The sequence below is a fragment of the Aedes aegypti genome, chromosome 1 (genome assembly GCF_002204515.2).
Source record: "Aedes aegypti strain LVP_AGWG chromosome 1, AaegL5.0 Primary Assembly, whole genome shotgun sequence".
Taxonomy (NCBI): Eukaryota; Metazoa; Arthropoda; class Insecta; order Diptera; family Culicidae; genus Aedes; species Aedes aegypti.
Genome location: NC_035107.1, coordinates 56627655 through 56649053, shown reverse-complemented (window position 1 = coordinate 56649053; position 21399 = coordinate 56627655). Strand labels below are relative to the sequence as shown.

At 33.9% G+C, this 21399-nt stretch overlaps 1 protein-coding gene across 1 annotated transcript in view; it reads left to right on the top strand.

Moving 5' to 3' along the window:
- The first annotated feature begins 1007 nt into the window (after positions 1 to 1007).
- LOC5571987 (syntaxin-19) overlaps positions 1008 to 21399 on the top strand; it is a 43705-nt gene continuing 23313 nt past the window's right edge. Inside the window, exon 1 of the mRNA XM_021855912.1 lies at positions 1008 to 1111. The gene's annotated coding sequence lies outside the window, so the exon portion shown is untranslated. The remainder of the gene's footprint in view (positions 1112 to 21399) is intronic.

Below are 21399 nucleotides of genomic sequence, written 5' to 3'. Positions count from 1 at the left end.
AGCGCCCTCTGAGCTATAGCAACGCCCCCCTCAAAAATGGACGACTAAGAAGCTCAAATTTTACGACGACAGGGCTGCTACTTTGATGAGAAATTTGAATTGTAATTTGAATTGTAGGAAAATAGCTCTATATCGGTCAATTTAAGGGATACAAAAAAACTTTTTTTGGCAAAGTTGTTTGAAATTGAATGGTCTACAATTTTGCTGAAGCATATATAATATAATTTCTACAAATAAGAAAGTAAGTTACGCCATTTCTATGGAAACGTCGACCACCCGAATTTTCAATAACACCATACAAAGGACCTTACTAATATAAACAACTTTGTAGAAGACCGTTTTCGTCTAATGTTTCATTCTAAAGCTCATAATGCATCTTTCCGCGTAAAACTAATTTCTGGACCACTGTGCAATGATCAATAGTTATCATAATATTTGGTAGATTCGTTTGACCCCCGCGACGCCTAGGACGTCTCACGCTACCTTTAACAGAAGGAGAACCGCTGCTTTATGACGTCATTCTTCCAGACAAACATCCGCTTCGAAACAAAGCTATGGCTCAAAATTTAAATGCGATAATCCTTTATTGTATGTACCAAATATGCACAACAAATGCAACGGTTCTTAGGCAAAATTCGAGTGGCAATTTGGGAACTTCATTTATTTGAATTTCGATCGTAAAAAGTGGCCATTTGTATTAAAAAGCCGTTGTGAAAGAACAATTGGTAGGTGAAGGTGGAAGTTTACCATAACTTCTATTTTCAAGGATGTCGTTAAATATTTAAAAAGAGTGGTTTCATAGTGGTTTTTATATCATACAGTTGATCAACTCACGACAGCAGTCAGCCTGTTTAACGTAACCTACATTTTATCTATATAACGTGCGCTTAAATAACTTATGTTTTCATACAATCGTGTATCGAATCCTCTTATACACATAATCAGCGTTTGCATTCAATGCCAGAAATATCACCTAATCTCTGATAAGATTTTATACTTTTTGCACACCAGATTAAAAAAAAACATTTCAGTGAGAAGGTCGGTTTTCAACTGTGCGGGTGTCTTTCGCCAATAATTGCTGCAATCAATTGCCGGAACCTTACATCGAATTGTAAGTATCGTGAAGGTGATCATTGTATCCATCAAAGTTGTGTCATCTCATCATTTGCGCCTTCTGCCCGGTTAAATCACTGAAACGACATTTTGATCAGTCCACAGCAAGAGAGGAAATTATATTACCACGTTGCTTTCGCAACATATCACTCGCGTGTCTGGGTTCGATTCCCGGTCAGTCCAGGATCTTTTTATTAAGGAAATTTCCTTGATTTCTCTGGGCATGGCGTGCCACATATTTGAATGCAAGGATGATGACTTCGGCAGTGAAAGGTGTCAGTTAATAATTGTTGAAGTGCTCATTGAACAGTGAGCTGTGAAGCAGGCTCTGTCCCAGTGGGGACGTAATGAAGAAGAACATTCGACTAACTGTAAAAAAAGATAAGATGGAGAGATTAGGCAGTTAACGTCAGCATCAAACTCAAAAACAATAAATTTATCTGGCATAATAAAAAAAATGATTTATTCAAATGTGTTCGACGATAATCGTATCAACTCAAATAATCTAATCTTTGTGCAAAACTGATAGATTGAAATTAAGTCACTGTTTATTGTAGTTGTTTGAGAGGGACTTTAACCCGAAGGTCATTCATCCCTCATCACTGTTTGTTTGCTCTGATCTTCCAGTTACAGTGGGACACTAAATTTTTCAGCCAAAATTAGTACCGTCAAACGGGGTAACTTGCAACACTTTTCAACTTCAAAGCTATGTAGAAAAAAAATTTAAGGATTCAGATGAAACAAAAACCATGTGGTATCCTAATCGCCACGTAAAGAATACCACGCGGTATTAAATTTATCAGCATTTGGTTTTCTGGGATAAGGAGAGACGAAAAATATACATTTTTCAAGCTCCCCCTGATGTGGGGTAACATGCAACACATAGTGCTACCAAAAGTTCACTATTAAAAAGTTAACCTATATCGTGTTATTATGAATATATAATAATTTTATGCAGTAAAAGCATGACAATAATCAAAAACAGAGTAATCTACTCTTAGTAAACTAATTATTATTGTTTGAATTAGGAGTATTAAACCAATTCGATTGAAAACTCTATTGGATGTTTACACGGGGAAATTCTAGCACATCATAAGTCTCTAAAGTTGGAAAGCCAACTTTTCTACAAATATAATGGAATTTTAAGTTATACTTCGCATAACTTATATTTTTATACATATTTCAATCAACGCAACATATCACATATTGATATGTATGCCTTGAAATAGTCTCTGTTGGTGTTTTGACATAATTATCACCATATTTCATGCAAAAAGTTCCTAATGGCAGATCCACTAATTAAAATTAACTTATAATACAGATTAATACAGATTTTCAAAATTCTTCACAATTTTCATGAAGAATAAAAAATAATTATAATTATAATGAACCGTATTGAAAACTTTGAAATATTTTGTACCAAACGTGTATTGAATTGATTGAGGTACACAAATTTTAATGTTATTGAACAAATATATGTTAAACTTTGCTATTTCATGTGTTTTTGATGACGTGCGGCAAGAAATATCGAACAATTGAGATTAAAATTGCTGTTGCAAGTTACCCCACAAGGGTAGTCAAAAACGTTTTTGAATTTTTATAGTGTTTAAGCATCAAATTATCAAAACTTTTATATTGTCAATTTGTACACTACTAAGTACTGTAACTGATAGCAAATGCCTCGAATGACATATTTCTACCGTTTGTGTGGCACGAGGAACGATTTTCAGCATTATTTTCATACAATCCAACGTGAAATATGATTTTCACCTCCAGCAAACCAACCATAAAAGAAACAATACCCAAACACTCGCCAAAATCTTCTGTTTTATATCTTAGGTCAATAAACGGCGAAATAAATTACAATAATTTAACTTAATGCTAAACCAAACGTTAATTCGGTTACATGTCAAAGTGTTGCAAGTTTCACCCCTGTTGCAAGTTACCCCGTTTGACGGTACCTTAACTTAGATTAAATGATTATTATGGCTATAATGGGAAGTATGCACTTCAACAGAAAAGTAATCGTCTATTTCGATGCGTGGAACATTTTTTGCAAGAAATGCTCAAGTCAAGGAATTTTCTTTGATCGCAGTTCGCAGTTGAAAAAAAAGTCAAATCAAATGGAGCTCACTGTGAGCAATTCTCGCTGAAACCAGGCCGCCATCGGCACCCATCGTTAGAATTCCAATTTTATGTCACTGATCGCTAGTTTTCGATAAAACTTAAGGGTGGTCCTTTCGGTTTTCTCAAATTGGTGGACCCCTCGTACGCCAGCTAGCTAAGCAGTTTGCGAAAAAGCCCATTTTTTGATAAATCTTTGGTATTTCTTCACGTGATATATCTCATATTTCCCTTGGAACACATAGCAAACTTAGTGGCATCGTATAGAGAAAGGATATAGCTTTCATTTGAAGTTAAAAAAATTTTGACGGCCATTTTGAATTTGGCCGTTATCTTGAATTTTGTTAGAAAAATCGTTTTGTCACTATTAGCGCACCGCTAGTTTTTAATTCTGAGATCACCATCAGAAAGCTGAGGAAAAATTGCGTAAGATAGGCTACAGAAACTAGGTGAACAATGGCATTTACCCTATGAAATGAACGATTTTCTAAGTCATGTTCTACGATTTTGACGTATATGGCGAGTGCAATCAATGCAAACATATTTTTTTTGTACAACAAAGAAACAATTTTTCAATAGTTGGTGTTTTATTCGATTCAAGTGAAGAATAAGAATATTATTTTGAGTGATAAAATCTGGCGGCCATCCTGGATTTTGATGCCATCTTGATTTTAAGTAGTAGAATAAATTGTTCCCCTTGATAGCACTCAACATGTCGAATTTAGAGGCTACCAAGAAAAACAAGGTTACGTCATGGGTTACGCATACTCTTCTTCTCTTTATTTTTCTTATTATTTTTCATTTTCCTGTCATTACGTCACTACCGGAACCAAGCCTGATACTCAGCTTTATTAGTTATAAATACAGGTTATTAAATAGGAATTTTCTTATTATATGCGATTTTTCATACCAGAATAATCCTTCGTCATATCGACACATCTTTGAATTAAGGAATTATGGATGAATAAATTCAATTAATGAAAACTGTCCAATAACATTGCACAGTGGTCCAGGAATCAATTTTACGCGGAAAGATGCATTTTGAGCTTTAGAATGAAACATTAGACAAAAACGGTCTTCTACAAAGTTGTTTGTATTAGTTGAGCCCTTTGTTTGGTTTTATTGAAAATTAGGGTGGACCACATTTTCATAAAAATTGTATAACTTACTTTCTTATTTGTAGAAATTATATTATACATGCTTCAACAAAGTTGTACCCCACACAATTTCAAGCAACTTTGCCAAACAAAGTTTTTTTGTATCTCTTAAATTGACCGATTTAGAGCTTTTTTCCTACGGTGACATAGGGTGGTCCGAACAAAACTGGTTTTCTGGCTCTAGAGTTTTCAATTCAAATTTCTCATCAAAGTAGTCTATGAAACACTTTTAGAGCTTTGAAAAATGCGTAATTTGATGAGTAAAGAAACTCGCTATCTTCTTCCGTTTAGGAGTTATTGTTCTTTTTCTCTCAAAAACATGCCTACTTTGATTATGAATATCTCTGATTGGGGCAAACATAAAAATTTCTTTTGACGGCATTCAAAAGACAAAATAAAATTGAATATTATATCAAAAAATTACAGATGTGTTATTTTTGTAACTCTAATAAAATGCCTTGAAAAACAAATGATTGTAAGCAGAAAAACTTTCATAACTTTTGAACTAAAATAGATATCAACAATCTTTTTGCATGAAAATTTGCGTTTTGTTAAGTTCTTAAAGTCGTTCATAGACCGCTTTGACAGCTGAAATAAGAAAGATAGGGCTCTAAAACTATTTTAAAGATTTACATAGTATGTATTTCTTTATTATTTTGCATTTTGAGCATGGAAAGGAAATTTTAGACAAAAATGATCTTCTACAAAATTGTTTCTAAAAATGTAAGCTTACATACTGTGTCATTTGAAACTAGGGTGGTCCACAATATCACACATATCATATAATCAACTTTTTATTTGCAAAAATACTGGTATATGCTCTTAGGCAAAGCGGTAGAACTTGAAATTTTGATCAACTTTGCCAAAAAAAGTTTTTCTGTAGCTCAAAATTTGACCAATCTAGGGCATTTTTTCCTAATCATCGCAGGGTGGTCCAACAAAAATAAGTTTTTCAACTCTAGTATTTTTAATATTATTTTCTCGTCAAAGTCGTCTATGAACGACTTTAAGAACTTAACAAAACGCAAATTTTCATGCAAAAAGATTGTTGATATCTATTTTAGTTCAGAAGTTTTTAAAGTTTTTGTGATAAAAAGTATTTGATTTTCAAGACGTTTTATTAGAGTTACAAAAATAACACATCTGTAATTTTTTGATATAATATACAATTTTATTTTGTCTTTTGAACGCCGTCAAAAGATATTTTTTATGTTTGCCCCAATCAGAGATATTCACAATCAAAGGCATGTTTTTGAGAGAAAAACAACAATAACTACTAAACGGAATAAGATAGCAAGTTTCTTCACTCACCAAATTATGCATTTTTTAAAGCTCTAAAAGTGTTTCATAGACTACTTTGATGAGAAATTTGAATTGAAAACTCTAGAGCCAGAAAACCAGTTTTGTTCGGACCACTCTATGTCACCGTAGGAAAAAAGCTCTAAATCGGTCAATTTAAGAGATGCAAAAAAACTTTGTTTGGCAAAGTTGCTTGAAATTGAATGGTCTACAACAGTGATTCCCAAAGTGGGCGAATTCGCCCCCCTGGGGGCGATTTTCAGGCTCAAGGGGGCGAAAATTTGTAAAACAGAATTTGGGGGGCGAAAAATCAAGAAAGGGGGCGAAACAGCTAACATGGGAGCATTTGAAAATAATTACTCATAACCTTTGGAAGACACACATCTGAAGGTTAAACAATTCTAAACTTAAATATTTCCAGGACTATTTTATAACGATCTTAGGATATCTCTAAACATGGTCATTTTAAAATTATTATAGACAACATTACATGATTGTCAAACTCAAAATATTTGTGTGAGCTTCCTAAATATCATGTGAGTATTACACAGAAATTGATTTGACCATGTCGCGAGAGAAGCTTAGGCAATATTTTAATTCCCTTAGATATAATACAACATAGTATTAAGCAAACATGTAGTCTACAATTGATTGACGAAATAAATTAATAAATAATTAAATAAAGTTTTAAGAATGGTCAGCATTTGAGATTTTCACGAGATTTTGCAGATGCCCAATGTATATGAGGATACTTTTTTGTATGTGAACTTTAAGGTTTGGAAGTAAATATTGCTGGCATCCAGATTATTACAAAATAAATCAACAGTACCATTTGTGATGTTTTTAATCATTTTTCAAAAAAAAAAAAAATTGGAAAATTTAGCCTACAAAAATCGCGTTCCAGCGATGCCAAAGACAAAAAAAACTCTATTATTAAATAGATATGAAGAATTTTCAGATATGCGTTGAATTTGTACCTCCAGAACGTCCGAAAAAATCGAGTTTTTCTTGGCGTTAGAAAAACACCCTTTTGATAAATTAAATTGAAAAATGAGTTGAAAAACGTTCTGGATTTTCATATAATTTTCAGGATTTTTGGATTGGATAAAGGAATGCGTTAGAAACGTCAGGCATTTATTATTCACAATTTCTGAAAATAATTCCAGTAATTTTAGAAATAGCAGATAAGTGACAATTCACGGGATGAGATGTTTCAAAAACGAACGCCTATGAATACATTACATTTGTTAAGTTGAAACTGGACCAAACTTTTACCGACTAAATCAGTGGCCTGCAATGTACGCAACATACTTTTAAAATCGATATTATAATTTACAGCCCAGGTCACTGATATTAGGAAAATATTTTTAAATGTACATAATAGTTATTGTATTATGATTCTTTGGATATGCTAGTCGAATGCATTTTTTGAACATATTAAAATATTTGAACCACATATCAGGGGGCGATTCCAGATTAATATTGGCCTCAGGGGGCGAAAGTTGAAAAAGTTTGGGAAGCACTGGTCTACAACTTTGCTAAAGCATGTATAATATAATTTCTACAAATAAGAAAGTTAGTTACACAATTTCTATGAAAATGTGGTCCACCCTAATTTTCAATAAACCAAACAAAGGGCTCAACTAATACAAACAACTTTGTAGAAGACTGTTTTTGTCTAATGTTTCATTCTAAAGCTCAAAATACATCTTTCCGCGTAAAACTGATTCCTGGACCATAGTGCATTGATTGAAATAAACAAACATTTTTTACCATATGCATTTTTGTCATTGAATTAAGTTCATAAATTGCGCGTTGGGACATTAGTAAGTCTTGTGGTAATATATGTAGTTTTAACGTAAAACATTGCCAAACGTGCATTAATTTATAATGGAAATCTTAAATTTTTAAGAAAAAAAAATTCCTTGGTTTTCTGAACCATAAAGTATCGTTTCTTCAACCGCCCAACATGCATGTGAGAAATAGCGAAATTGAAAGATGAGAAGCAGGCTTTGTTCTAATGTGGACGCAATGCCGAAACGCAGGTGTATAATTTTGAGATTGTAAAATCTCGCGGCCATCTTGGATTTCGACACAATCTTAGATTTTAGCAGTTGAATGATTTTTTACCATATCAGCGCTCATCATGTTGAATTATGAGGCCTCCGTTAAAAAAACAATCAGATTATTTCTTTCTTATCTTATCTTAGCTGTTCAACTGATTGTTAATTTCTATCAATTTTAGACCAAATAAATGAAAGAAGTAGTGCTATTTTTCAACTCGAAGATATGCAGAGCAATCATTCAGGTAACAAATAAGCGTTAAAAAATCCTATTTAATAATTTGTTTGTGAAGCTAGGTAATCTGAGGGGCTGGCTCTGTTCTAGTAGGGACGTAACGTCAGGAATAAGAGGAACAAGAAGAAAAGTAAGTGTAATGGTAGCATTAATATTCAACATGTTGAATGCTAACAAGGTGAAAACTCATTCTACTACTTAAAACCAAGATGGCGTCAAAATCCAAGATGGCCGCCAATTTTTTCACTCAAAATAATACTCCTATCCTTCATCTCACTTGAACAATACACCAACTATTGAAAAATTGTTTCTTTGTTGTACAAAAAATGATGTTTGCATTGATTGCACTCGCCATATACGTCAAAATCGTAGAACATGACTTAGAAAATCGTTCATTTCATAGGGTAAATACCTAGTTTCTGTAGCCTATCTTACGCAATTTTTCCTCAGCTTTCTGATGGTGATCTCAGAATTAAAAACTAGCGGTGCGCTAATGGTGAAAAATCGATTTTTCCAACAAAATTCAAGATGGCGGCCAAATTCAAAATGGCCGCCAATTTTTTTTTTTTAATTTAAATTAAAGCTATATCCTTTCTCTATACGATGCTACTAAGTTTGCTATGTGTTTCAAAGAAAATATGAGACATATCACGTGAAGAAATACCAAAGATTTATCCAAAAATGGGCTTTTTCGCAAACTGGCTGGCTGGCGTACGAGGGGTCCACCAATTTGAGAAAACCGAAAGGACAACCCTTAAGTTTTTTCGAAAACTAGCGATCAGTGACATAAAATTGGAATTCTAACGATGGGTGCCGATGGCGGCCTGGTTCCAGCGAGAATTGCTCTGTAGAAAATTTCTTGAGCATTTCTTGGGCAGAAATTTTTACTGTTCTTGAGCTGAACAGCATACCTAGCTTGAAAAATTGAGAAATTTTACCGTTTTTACTCATATTCCGAACACCTAAGGGATCATTCAAATGTTACGTAACGTGAATCGTAACGTTAGGAATAATCCCCACTCCCTCCCTATGTTGCTTTAAGCCTGATTCGCTGCTGACAAGTAATTTCTTGGCCTATCTTGATGCATGGGAAAATCCTGCAAGGAATCGATCAAGGAAGCATTTTTTTCTGATCGCAGTACGCAGTTGAAAAGAAATGTCAGTTCAAATGGGAGTCGCTGTAGAAAATTTCTGCAAGGAATCAGCGAGAAATTTCTTCAGCGATTCCTTTTCAGCAGCAAATCAGGCTTTACGTAATATTTAAGCGATCCCTAACACGAACAGTGACTGCAAATACATCTGATAGGCGAAAATTAGCTGATTATTTTTTTTATCGATTTGTTTCACATTTTTAACGAACATAAACAAATTAGATGTATGCAAGAATTATCGAAATTTATCCATGATCCTTAGACCTACGAATCCTCAAAGCTAAAGAATGTGGAAATAATTACAATATAAGCCCCGTTTAATGGTATCCAGGATTTTACGCTAGCTATAAAACTGCGAGGGGTAATTCAATTTTGGCATTTCTTTCCTACAGATTTTATAGTGCGGTCTTAGTAGGCATTGATATGAGCCTCTGTACGTGCCATACATTCTTTTGTCCTCATGACTTTTACTGTGCGCCGGGTGTTGGTGCTGTCTCGCTCTCTCTCACGGGCAACTTGAAAACAGAGCGCACAGTAAAAGTCAAACGTTTTATAGCATGAATAGGCTCATTAGATTGTTTATTCTACTGTCAGCAATTTTCTCTTTCAATTATTTTTAGATATTTTGTATTGCAAACTTGAAAGATTATCATATTTTTCAGTAATTATTCTTTTTATACCTGTTTAGGCACTGAAGGACAGCAAACCTATACGAAGGAATTTTCGCTACGTTACACTGATACGGAATGTAGCAAATTGTGAAATATTCAACCATCGTTTTGTACATGATAGTTGGCTAGACTATTCTTTTAATAACACGACCAGCATGATGGGAACAATCCAAACGCATATTTTAAGAAGGAGCATTAATTTATGAGGTGGACATTATGTGGAAATGGGACTGGCCTAAATTTACCTATGATCCAATTAAGTTGTCTACAAGGGGAAGCGTGGTATGACACGTTAATTTCTTTCACCTAGGTCTATAAAATTAATGACTAATACCTATCACCTAACAAGATATAGATGTTTGGATGGTAAGTTTCATGCGCAAGAAGTTATTCCAATTTGTGCTTATCATTTGTGGGGCGATAATGTATGTTTTAGATACAGGAAAAACGTGGGAGATAAAAAAATCACACATTTCATTGAATTCCTGTTGAAACGACAGTGAGCGTACTTCCAGGACTAAAATAATTGTTCTAAAAGAATGACCCGGTACTAGGGTTACCATATTTGCTCTTACCATCAAGAGTACATTTTTTCAACTCTGGAAAAGAGTATTAAAGAGTACGATTAGCCTTAAAGCCTTAACTTTATTGACGAGTGTGCAATTTCAAAAAATTTGGAAATATTTAATAATTTCGACTTTTTACCTAAATAATGCAAACAAATGTCAGATTCACATTTACAGCCAATTTTCCTACATCCACAGTTAAGTATATCTTACACACTCAATCTCTGTTTGGCTGTTCGGTATTTTTTACGGTTGTAGAACCGTAAATTACGAAAATAGAGCGGTTCCACAGAAAATGACGACTTTTTTCCCAAACTTCATTTTTATATTTTTTGATTTGGATGAAATTTTGCACATGCTTTCTTTATGCCTAAAAATGCCTTTTTGCATCATCGGCTCGCCATTTTGACTCTAGCCTTAATTTTGAGAAGGGCCTAAGAAAAAAATCCTTAATAATTTTCAAAAAATTTTAACTTAGAAACGGTTTATCCGATCAGTTTGGTGCCTTCCGCAAAGTTTTAGGTTATTGTTGGGACTATCTGGAAAAAATATACACTGTAAAAAAAAATGTTGTAATTTTTTATATATCGAAAATAAAGCTTAAAAATCAATTTTCTCAAAAATCGTATTTTGTTTTTTTTTTTTTTTATATGTTAAAGTAGACAAAAAATGAAGTTTTTTGCACAGTGGGTCAAGATGGAGAAATCATGGACAAAAAAGTTATGTGTTTTTGAAAATTGGTGAATTTTTGAAAATGGTCATTATAAACTTTTTAAATATTTTTCAACTCGATTTTATGAAAGTACGCAAAATTTACAACAAAAAAGGTATACGTAAAAATCAGGCTAACTTTTACCGTTTTAAAGATACAGCGATTTTAATACAAAATTATGATATAATTTTCAATTTTCGGTCATTATAATATAACTTAGAAACGGTTTGTCCGATCAGTTTGGAGTCTTCCGCAAAGTTTTAGGTTATTGTTGGTACTATCTGGAAAAAAAATAAACACTGTTAAAAAATATGTTGTATTTTTTTTATATATCGAAAATAAAGCTTAAAAATCAATTTTCTCAAAAATCGTACTTTTGATTTTATTTTATTTTTTTATATGTTAAAGTAGACAAAAAATGAAGTCTTTTGCACAGTGGGTCAAGATGGAGAAATCATGGACAAAAAAGTTATGATTTAAAAAAAAATACAAAAGTAAACCGACATTCCAATTCAAATGGAACCGCTCAATAACTAAATTTTCAGCTGTTCTGATTTTAATCACTGATTTCATTTTACTGAAATCGGTTATTGACGTAAGGGGCCGTCCATAAATGACGTAGTATATTTTTTCACCGATTTTTTACACCCCCTCCCCCCTCGTAGCATTTCGTCACAAATTCTGGTTTTCCCCCCTGGAAAATACGTAGCATATCAAGCAAACCCCCCCCCCCCCCCCTATATATTTTTTATTTGTTTTCCTTAGTGACTGGGTTAAAACAAAAAATTGGAATTGAGAAGTTATACAAAGTTTGATATTAATTATTGACTGAAATGTAAGGATAATCTAATCTAACAGTTTGATATACAGTAGCGCTCAAAAGTAATTTGGAAAAGTTTTAAATAAACATTTTCCTTGGTTTTGGTTTCCAGTTTCATATAGGCTAAATTATATTACTTTTGCTGTTCTTACTATGAAAAACAAGTTTACTATAAAAAATGTGAAAAAAAAAATTGATTGGATTGACGAAGCTCGTTACTGTCGAGTTAGGGTCCAATATATTTTATAATATATTGAACAAAAATTTCGTCATATTAGAGGATGGTTTTTTTAATTATTCGTTGTTAGGAAATAGATTTTAATGAAGATGATCAAGAAAATATATTAATTTGAACAGAATCATCGTTAATATTATCAATTTCAAATCATTTTAGCAAACAGTGGCCGGATACATAAAAGATTACACTTGAAATATTTGGAATGGGGGAGGGCAATTTTGATAACATTCGAATCTATTATCCTCAAGAGCATTGATATATCAAAACAAATGATGAGTTGATTTGGTGTAGATCTCCTGCAACAATGAAGGCATAATTCACGGAATAAATATCTTTGTAATATTTGCCAAGAATAGCATGTTATATTTTCTTGAAGAAATAAAGCCCCAACAGAATGGATAATACTAAAACGGCTGACTTTATGTCATGTTAACAAATGGCAAAAAAATGTACTCCAAGTAGTTAGAGCTTTGATTTTTAATCAATTTAATTTACTTTTATTTTGTTTATTTATAAATTTATTAATCATAATTTTATAACCCAAGTTTATAAGTAAAAAAAGAAGTTTGATAAAAAATAATTGTATGCATTTTTTTTCAGCGCCTTTCTTTTTACGGACTTGATTCAAAATGCTACGTCCACTAGCTAGGACCTCTCCCTCCCCCTCGTCACACTTCGTCACAAATTCGTAAATACCCCCACCCCCCTAAAAAGCTACGTCATTTATGGACGACCCCTAACTGATAGTTCAGCTATTTTGAAGCTTTACCGTATAGGCACACTAAAAAAATAAAGTCAGTAAAATGCTTGTACCGACATTCAGTATCAATAAATTGGTAGCTGAGGTTTTCGGTAAAACAAAAATAAAACAAATCCCCATGCGGCCCATGTCAAATAACAACTCTAGCAGCAGAAATAATTGCAAAGATGATGAGCTTCAGTTTTACAAAATATTTAAATTTATCGCGGGTATTTCTTGTGCCTTCTTTGAATGGTAAGTAATCGGATATTGGCAACAGATTATTATACAATATCGGATCTGGTTCTACATATTTCGATTATCCAAGACAAATTCAGACAATGGAACTTATACTATGGTCCAATAATACTGTGGTTAGGGCTGCATTGTTTTCAGAATGTTCCCAAGAAAATGACCTCATATTCAAGCAGCCACGGAAAACAAGTAGTTTTTTGGAGATAAAGTGTTGGTTGCCAAATTTCGATTATTTAGGTTTGTAATTTTGAACAAACCACTCTTTTCATAATAACAATTTTGAGATTGTTTAAGTGGGAAAGTTCCGGATGGGAACTGGGAGTGCCCTTCTCTTGAAACTGAAAATCTCAGCAAAAATAGTAAGCAAAATATTTAATCGAGAAACCCAGTTGTAGGGTCTCATCACATGCGCACAAACACTAATCAATGCGCGCAGCAGCCTTACCTAGTAGGATAGTCATGTTGGTGGAGGATTGACAGGTGGAGGGAGAGGAAGATGCGCGAACGGCGAGAACGGAAGAAAGTTTGGAATCCGGATTCCTGGTAGTTCCCGTAAACCTGGACAGGTGGAAGTTCCCGTTGGTAGTCGGACACTACATCTGGCGACGAGGTGAAAGTGGATGCAGTTGTAATGGTCTGTGGTGTTTTGTTTTGTGTTTTGTAAGTGATTGGCCTGTGTTTGGGATACTCTACACGGAGTAACGAAAGTGTTCATAAATGAGTTCATTCCACTCAATTCGGGGATTCGTGCGTTAACCTAATTTTGAGTTGATGGAGATGAAGTTCCATTTGCAGCCATGCGAAAAATACCTGCTGGCTGAGTTCTTTTATCTCAACTTTCAAACTCAATGGAACACATTTCGCAAAAGTTTTGAATTAAAGGATTATTCTGCTCTTCGCACTCTGACAATAATAGAAGAAGAGGGGACATAAGATTAAATTGTAGTAAAAAAGGCTCTCAATGGTTTCTCATTTCCTACTTGTTCACGGAATCGTGGTTATACACAAATATGAGTTGTTTTAGTGGAGATTCATGATTCTACGCAAGTTCTTTCGGCGCCTGCATGAGAAAACGCAATTATCCTAATTTGGCTTATTGGGCCATACTATTTGTAAATACTCCTAGAGAAGAGAAGGAATACCGAGAGATTTTGGGTGAAATAATATTCGATTTACCTGGGAATTAAAACAAATTGAGGTGAATTTGTCACCGTCTAGCATTGACCTTTATAGGCCGTTTAAAAAAGGGGAATATGAAAGTATAGTCCATTTTAAGAGATGTTTTTGAATAGCTAATCGCTTATATTATGAATGAAATTTTGACAGGAGGACGAAACGAAAAGAATTCAAGGCACAGTGATATAGGAAAAGTATCTGTGGATTGATAAGAAACAATCAGACTTCACATTCAGAATTCTCGTCTACTCTTTGTTCGGTTGAACCAAATACAGTCGAATTTCGTTCGTTGCACTATCTTTAAGTGGGCTACGTTTTAATTGGGCTCCCGTTAGTTGGGCTATAGCCCACCTAAAACGAAGGCAAACGTCATTTTCTGACATAAGACGCAATTTATCAATGTTGGTAGCTCTGTTTTTCTTTTGTTCTATGTAATTTGACAGCTCAAAACTCAGCCCGATTAGTGAAAGTCTTTCACTAAGTGGGCTACAGGTTTAGTGCAACGAACGAAAGTTGACTGTACTCTGCACAAATGGAACGCTGATGACATTTCATTCGTGTTTGTTCATTTATCAAGTGTTTTACTAATCCTTCACAATTCATCCTACATAACGTAAAAAAATAGTGTTCTGTAGAGGTGATCCGGATGGAATCGATTTGAGAATCGATCGGTTGGTTATATCGATTTGAGAATCGATGAATGGAGGTTCCGATTTGAGAATCGATGGATGGAGTTTCCGATTTGCGAATCGATGGACAAAGATTTCGATTTGAGAATCGATGGATGAAGATTTCGATTCGAGAATCGATGAGTTGATAATATCGATTTGAGAATCGATCGGTTGGTTATATCGATTTGAGAATCGATGAATGGAGGTTCCGATTTGAGAATCGATGGATGGAGTTTCCGATTTGCGAATCGATGGACAAAGATTTCGATTTGAGAATCGATGGATGGAGATTTCGATTCGAGAATCGATGAGTTGATAATATCGATTTGAGAATCGATCGGTTGGTTATATCGATTTGAGAATCGATGAATGGAGGTTCCGATTTGAGAATCGATGGATGGAGATTCCAATTTGAGAATCGATGGACAAAGATTTCGATTTGAGAATCGATGGATGGAGATTTCGATTCGAGAATCGATGAGTTGATAATATCGATTTGAGAATCGATCAGTTGGATATATCGAATAGAGGATCGATGGATGAAGATTCCGATTTGAGAATCGATGAATGGGGATTTCGATTTGAGAATCTATGGATGGAGATTTCGATATAACAATTGATGGAGACATCGACTTGATAATACATGGTTGGAAAATAACGATTTGAGAATCGACTACATGGCGATATCGATTTGAGAATCGATGGTTTGGAGATATCTATTTGAGGATCGATTACATGGTGATATTGATTTGAGAATCGATAGTTTGGAGATATCGATTTGAGATTCGATGGATTGGGATTTTGATACAAGAATTCATGGAGGTATCGACTTGACAATACATGGTTGGAAAATATAGATTTGAGAATCAATGATGTTAGTATCGATTTGAGAATCGATGATGAATGATTTGAAAATCAAATGATAACGATTTGCGAATCGATGGATTTACGGATTGGAGATCCGTTGCGGATAACAACTTAAGAGTCGGCTATATCGATTTGAGGATCGATGAAGATACAGATTTTAGAGCAGATGAAGATATCGATTCGAGATTTTTAACATTTTAACATTGATTTAAGAATTGATGAAGAGATATTCAAAAAATGGGTTCATGAAGAAATGACAGGTCGAGAATGACGGAGAGATGTCGATTTATGGATCGATGAGGGATATCGATATGAGGAATCGACGAGGAGATATGGTTTTCAGAATTGGAGGATATTTATTGATTTGAGGATCAATGGCTGTATATCGATTTGAAAACCGACAGATGATGACTCTAGAGTCGATTCTTTTGAATGATCCGTGAATGAGTCGTCTATTTTTAATGCGATGCATTGAATACCTTCGGAAATAAATCGGTTTGAGAATCGTTAATGATATTTTTATTTGAAAAAAAAAAAATAATTGAGTGTTGATTTAGGAATCGATCAAGAGATGTTACGAATCAGTGGATATGTAAATTCGATATTCAAGGGAGAGGTTACTCTTGGAATTATATGAATTCCTTAATTCCTTGATTCGAGCTGTAAGAAGTTTTAACGTACATAGTAACTAATTGTGAACAGCTAGCTGCATTTGAAGGACTATTGATCATAAAAATGGATGCAAAATATTATTTTGAGGATTGAAGGCCCAAATAACGTTTCAAGAATCGCAGCACTTACATATATTTTTGAAATTATTATAAAAAAAAAAATGATGGAGGTGAATCTATATGTAATTATTTATACAAAGTAAGTTAATATAAAAAAGATTGTAGAATGATGTAAATATTTGGAACATTGATTTAATGATCGGTTAGAAAATTAGTATCGTTGTGTAAGTTTATCGTTCATTTCAAGAATTTCGAAAAGTGAATAAGTTTTCTGTAACAATGAACAACGATAGTAACGATGAAGAGTAATTGAGATCATTGCAAGTAAACCCTGTTGATAACTCAATGCCGAAAACATATTATACAGTCGCCTCTCCACATCTCGATATCGTAGGGACCATTGAGATAGGGAGAGATCGAGACAAAGAACAAATGTTTAATGAATACTAGATTGAAAATCACTCCGTTACCAGGAAAATAATAAACAAGCAGACGTTATCACGTGTTTTGAATCACTAAAATATAGTCTAGTCACCATTGATTATGGTCATATCGACATACGGAGAGGTAATTGAGAACAACAAATCAACAGCTTCACATCGAGATATGGAGATATCGAGATAAGGAGGATATCGAGATACGGAGGGACAAATTGTATGCAGGTTGAAGGGACTAAAGAAATCATCGACATAGGGAGAGCTATCGAGATATAGAACATCGAGATGTGGAGAGTCAACTGTACATCTATACCAATTGTGATAAATATAGAAAAAAAGAAAAACAAGTAATATTCGATTATAAGATCAGAATTAGTTGCTATTTTTTTTTTTATTCAATTTCATAAAAGGTTAACACGAGTAAATCGTATCCTGCTTTACCAAATATCATTTTACATTTCTAATCAATCGATACTATACGTACTAGTATTGTAGATTTGGATTTGACCAAAGTAGGGTTAGTCACTTCATTGGAGAAATTTATAATTTTGAAATAATGTAAACTTATGACATTACTTTTATAAGGGTATATTCAAAGATTTCAATTTCAGGCAAATAATCCATTTTGATTACAAAATTAAATACAATAATTGGTATCAGCTTGAAGCTAAGTATTCTCAACTGTTAAGAAAGGTGAATTAATGATTGAATTCTGGAAAAAAAAAATCATGCCAACCTTTTACACTCGCGTTAGTCACTGTTAGATAATTAGCTAAACCTTAGTTATTCATGTTTTAATTAGAATGACCTGCATTGTTTCCATTCAAATGAAACTTCATAAACGTATCGCTGACATGCTATGTTATTGAACAAAAGATTTCCAGGATGTATATCATTGAACAGAAAAAAAAACAAGTGAGAGAAGGATTAGTATTGTGCATAGGTAAAGTGGTGAACTCGCCAAGGGCAAAAAAGCCACTCTAATAAAAATAAATGATAATAATTGTGCATAGGTTGTCATATGTCTTAAAGTAATTTCTCCTGAGCTGAAGTTACATGTTGGAGACGAAGAATAGTTATGAATTCGGTAGAAAACTTATTCCATCCTATAATTGTTTATGAAATAATTTTGCAATTATATATGTTGACAAATTGCATGTATTCGATTATGGTTAAACTCAATTTCGTTTTTAAAGAAAGGGTGGGATGTAGGGTCTCATCACATGCGCACAAACACTAATCAATGCGCGCAGCAGCCTTACCTAGTAGGATAGTCATGTTGGTGGAGGATTGACAGGTGGAGGGAGAGGAAGATGCGCGAACGGCGAGAACGGAAGAGAGTTTGGAATCCGGATTCCTGGTAGTTCCCGTAAACCTGGACAGGTGGAAGTTCCCGTTGGTAGTCGGACACTACACCAGTAATACATGAGCACCAATCATTACTGACTAAATTTTTTGACAACTTTGGGAGTTTTTGTATTAACAGAGTTTTCGGTACATATCAGAATTACTGAGTTAACTCTGCTGTTCAAAAACCCAGTAAAATTTTACCGACTTCGGTAATAAAATCTAAATCTAAGATTTCACGTAATTTAATCTTAATTTCATTCGCTAATCCTATAATATGCTTGCTTACCATACTGGGCATCGATTCTGAGTGAATTTTATAAACTGAAAATCAATAATTAGTTCATTGTTTATTAATAGTTTCACCGCTAGGTAATTTATTTCTATATTTAGTGAGTAATTTAAACTTATGAATACTTTCTAATTATTTTTGAGCTAATCGTTTCAATTCGGATTCAGCTATTATATAACGAAAATCGTTGGATACTACACACCAAATTTTCGATCAATCTTCCAGCAATTTCGTTTGCTGAAACCCATCCAGCAATATACTATTTTACTGATGTACAGCATTTCTATTTTTTTTTACTGGAATTCAGCAATCTAACTTGCTGGATACTTGTCATCACCATCAGTTTTACTGGTTTACAGTAATTCATATGACACTTGATTGATAACCAGCAATCCATTTGAAATTTTGCTGTAATCCAGTAAACATAATTACTGAACTCGTATCAGCATTTTTTATTGCCGAGAGTCAGCAAACAGTTTTATCTGTCAACCGATAAATTCAAAACTAGAAAAAATTTCTCTTACTCACTTGCCATATCATCATGGAACTTAAAAATGTTTACTCGAACATTAATGTTTTATCTACATTTTTCGGAACATCGTATATGGTAAATACTAAATATTCAGTGTGATATTGATTGTTTGATAAGCATTAAAATGTTCATTCTAGGTGTTGACAATGCCGTTACGGTAGACGGTGCTTTGTCTCTCCCCCAAAGCGCAGAATATTGTTTATTTTTTGTAAAAATAAATGTTTATTACGTACAAGATATTCGCATTTTCCATTGTATTTATGGCATCGTTAACATATATCACCTAAATATTCATTGACCGGGAGCTGGCGACCCGAAATTGCTGAAAACCAGCAAGGAATCCCACGAGAATAACAAATAACCAAGTGCTGATTATTCAGCAAATTGAAATTTAAATTGCTGAATGATCAGTAAACCAGCTGTCATTTGTAGGAGAATTTGCATTGCTGATCAGATCAGCAAATTTTATTTTGCTGGATCGATTGCTGAATTTACAGCACAAAAAAAATCAGCAAAAATTTGCTGGTTTACAGCAATAAAAATTTGGTATGTACGGCTGTGCAAATATCGATATTATCGGCTCGATTTTATCGATACGATAACCGATATCTCTCGATCCGATATTTTTCGATATCGATAAAACTATCATCCGTTCGATAATCAGGACTATACTCCATGATTATGTCAAAACTAGACCAACTGAGTTTTGGATATCCGCTAAACATAACATACCATAACTACAAAATTCAAATAATTGATTCCACTATGCAACAATTTGTGTCAAATGAGCCCGAAGCAGTCGATATTGTTTGAAAATCCCTTTATTCAAAATATCGAATATCGGTTCGATACCGATAATTTCAAATCCGATATATCGCCGATACCGATATTGAAACATTGGAATATTGCCGATACCGATAAATCGTCATTGTGCACAGCCCTATTGGATACCCTGTTTTTATAGGAAACATCTGATTTTTTTCCCAAAGATTCTTTGATTTGTTCGGCTATCGTCAGTAATAATTAGAAAACAGTACACTTGGGCCCATTTAGCAAAAAGAATAGTACACACATTTTTGAGGCAAAAAAGAGTACATATACTCTAAAAAGAGTAAGTCTGGTAACCTTACCCGGTACTAATGGCCAGCGTTCCTCGGGCTGTTGAGTGCTCTCTAAACTTTCTCCATTGTCATTGGTACGCTCACTTGCTTGCGGATGAATGTTAAAGCCTGATTCGCTGCTGACAAGTAATTTCTCGGCCTATCTTGATGCATGGGAAATTTCTGCAAGGAATCGATCAAGAATGCGCTTTTTTTTTCTAATCGCAGTACGCAGTTGAAAAGAACTGTCACTTCAAATGGAAGTCGCTGTAGAAAATTTCTGCAAGAAATCAGCGGAAAATTTCTTCAGCGATTCCTTTTCAGTAGCAAATCAGGCTTAAAGCCTAATTTGCTGCTGAACAGGAATCGCTAAAAAAATTTCTCGTCGATTCCTTGCAGAAATTTTCTACAGCGACTTCCGTTTGAACTGACATCTCTTTTCAACTGCGTACTACGTTCAGAAAAAAGCGCTTCCTTGATCGATTCCTTGCAGAAACTTTGCATGCATCAAGATAGCCCAAGAAATTACTTGTCAGCAGCGAAACAGGCTTAAAGCTTAAATGATAATCTCTGGAAAATAATTTGGGCGTGCATTTCGTAGCTCAGTTCAGTGAGGCTGATAGTAAGGCCAATTTTTCTTCAGCATCAATCGGTATCAATAACTTTGGAATTATTGCTATTCACAAACCTAAAATAATCAGAGCCAATATTAAATAGAATGTTAAGAAATTTACCGACATTAATTTCCTCTCGAACAAGAATGCAATTTTCTGACGTTCTTTCATCAACACGAACAATTTTCACTTTTAAATAGCTTACTACGATTCAACCATAAACAATTTATAGTGTGGGCAATAAATGTCAGAAAGGGGTGATCCAAAGTTTATAGCAAGCTAGCGTAAAAAGCTGGATGGAAGATAACTTTATCGTAAACCGTTATTTTACGAATATAGTTTAGTTTGCATCCTATTTGGCAATCAAAATAATAAAACTATTCTGAAACTTTTTTGAATGTCCTAGATGGTGTATTTTGATTTCAGTTAGTAGGAAGCATTGATTTAATGCAATCTTAAACAACAAACATAAAACTTCATTTGGTTAAT